Below are 2,956 nucleotides of genomic sequence, written 5' to 3'. Positions count from 1 at the left end.
TATATGCCGAGGTTTAATAATACAAAAGTTTTAATTAACAACAAATATGATCATCGTGACCTTGGAAGCTTGTTTTGAAATAGGCCTATGTAGGCTTATACATTAACCTATAACTTTGGATTTTCTAGAGCCTTTCCTATATTAAGTATTCTTTGCTTATATTTAACAAACGCTTAACTAAAATTTTCATTACTGGTATTATTTAAATTAAATTAATTTTGATGACACGATATTATGGTATTTCAAATGTCAAAAAAAATGTTTAGGTAAATTTTGAAGAGTTCCTTTTTCTATACTAAATTACAGGTACTTATTCAATTTACTTAAACTGGAGAATTAAAATCAGTATAAATAAAAGGGTAAACTAAACATAGCGCCATATTTATAACATTATAATTAAAATACAACGAAATGCGTAACAATTACAAGAATTTTTACAGAGCAAAGTTACAAAAATAAATTGAAGTAGAGGTGTAACTGGCGTAATGGCGTAACTTATGAAATAGGTGCAGTTGAAACTAATTCATCTTATGCACTTTTAGGTTTCTTCGTTGAAACAAAATATCACAGAGTTTCTCAATTGCTTTTGGTTAAGAATAGTATTGTTGCCAGTTGACAACAATTAAAGGTGAAGTGTGGTTCACGAGCCTGTCCCTCAAGCATTTGAGTAAAGAATTTGACATTACCTACATACTGTGAACAAACTAGGATTAGACCCCTGAATGGCCAACTGAGCAGGCAGACTGCTTTATTTTACAGATTATAAGTGAAGCATGGACCTATTGTTCGAGGCTATTCAGCAGCAACACTCAGTACAAAAGAAACACAAAACGAAATATTTTGATACGACCAAACTATAGGAATTTACATCGTTGCGAGGAAAAAAAACTGATTCGGTCTTGTTGTTAGAATCAAACATGGCGTAGGCCATACTAGAGAATTAAATGTGTAAAATTGAACATAATTAAATACATATGTTTAAATTTAAATTAATATAGCAATATGGTAACTTGAAATCTAGTTTTCCCTCAACGGATTATATTCGGGCAGTTTTCAAAAAAAAAAAATGTCCATGATAGTCTCATGACTCAACATATCAATCGGATTAAGCACAAGTAAAAATATATCCTCACCCTCCAGGTATTTTTCAATTTATCATTTGTAAATATTTGATTCCTGATAGTCAAGATTTTAATACTTTTTCCTCATCCCATCTTGGATTCATAATTTGTAACAATCTTTAAATAGGCCTTGGTTTCATTGTGTTGGCATAGTTATTTTGGCTTAACTATCTGCTTTAGCACTGGAGTAGGCCAGCTACAACTGAACGTTTCACAATTTGGCCCATATTCCACCAACCCAAAACAGTGGATGTGGGGATGAACCTCACCATACAACACCCTTTGAAATGCAGTTTAACCTATTAGATGAAACCTGCATCATTTTAGATCTTGCCTTTTATAACAGGCGAAGAGATGTTTAGTAGTGGTTCTAACACATCTAGTACGTTGGCTCGATAAGAAGAAAATCATAGGCTCACACGAGTTGCCTGTAGAAACTAGGGATTTATTGATGCTGAATCAACTATCTTAAATCATATTTCAATAAGCTTCATATATTCATTTTATAGGCAATTTCTATTGTGAATCGGAAAATAGTATAGGCCTATCTATAGTTTCTACATAGACCTAGTATCTGAAAATAAAAACACATCAGATTAGCATAATACATGCATGTTGTTAGTGTTTGTATAGTGATATATGAAATCCCTTTAAATCATATTTCAACAAGTTTCATATATTCATTTTATAGGCAATTTCTATTGTGAACCGGACAATAGTATAGGCCTCTATAGTTTCTACATAGACCTAGTATCTGAAAAAAACATATCATATTAGCATAATACATGCATGTTGTTTAGTGTTTGTATAGTGATATATGAAATCCCTTGTGTAAATGGTTTGAATGCAAATTTGTAAATAAAGAGTAATATGCAGTTTTGACATAAAATAATCCATAAGCAAATGTGCTTAGGTAATAATGAGGTTTTGAATCTTGTGAGAATTAGGCAAATCTCAGTTATTTATTGATATTTGTATACCTCCATGATATCAACATAAGAGAAGAATGGATCAGGGGAAAGGAACACTATCCGTCTATTTTAGTCTACTCATGTACGCCTATAATTTAAACCATGGAGACATATCACCTCCATATCTAAACTAGTCTACAGGTAGCAATATTATTTAATATAGGAGTATTGTGATCATGGTTCATACCAATAATGTGCTGTCAGATTCATGTTTGTAAAGATCCAGTTATTTATCTCAGAGAGGCTTAATAGTACTGTTATAAGTGTTATATTGTTATACAATTACCAGGTTAATATTACAGTACTATTATTTAACTAGTATGTTTGTTTGCATGATTAAATAATATAGTAAAAGATTGCAACCAATTGGATACAAATTGGAGGTAATTAGTGAGAATTTTTGTTTATGATATTAACAGTTTATTTCTTTTTAATGGCCAGTTTGATATCGAAAGTACAAGAAAAATACAATGGAACTTATGTAATCTAGCTAGGTAGACCTTAATTTATGGCTTTCGTATCTCATCAAAATCATAACAGTGTAGATGTTTGAACAAGAGCCATTTGTGAAAGAGCTCGAGTTGGTGAATCTTTTATTTTTATTTCATTTTATTCTATTCCTTTAGGCACGTGGCCAAGAATGACCAAAGGCGGCTTAATCACTGTCCTATTAGATAGGTGACAATCCCTTCACATGAAAAAAATAAGCACATGAAGTTTTACATAGACCATGTTCTGTTTTAACAGTGTAGAAGTTTGAACTGATGCTTTACATAGACCATGTTCTATTTTCACAGTGTACAAGCTTGAACTGGAGCCATTAGTCAAGAAACTCGTGTTGGTGGATCTTATATATATATATAT

This window comes from Anneissia japonica, unplaced genomic scaffold, assembly GCF_011630105.1.
Source record: "Anneissia japonica isolate Jap-2015-1 unplaced genomic scaffold, ASM1163010v1 scaffold1165_len1893470_cov193, whole genome shotgun sequence".
Lineage (NCBI taxonomy): Eukaryota > Metazoa > Echinodermata > Crinoidea > Comatulida > Comatulidae > Anneissia > Anneissia japonica.
The sequence above is the reverse complement of the archived record's forward strand: the minus strand, read 5'-3'. Positions refer to the sequence as shown.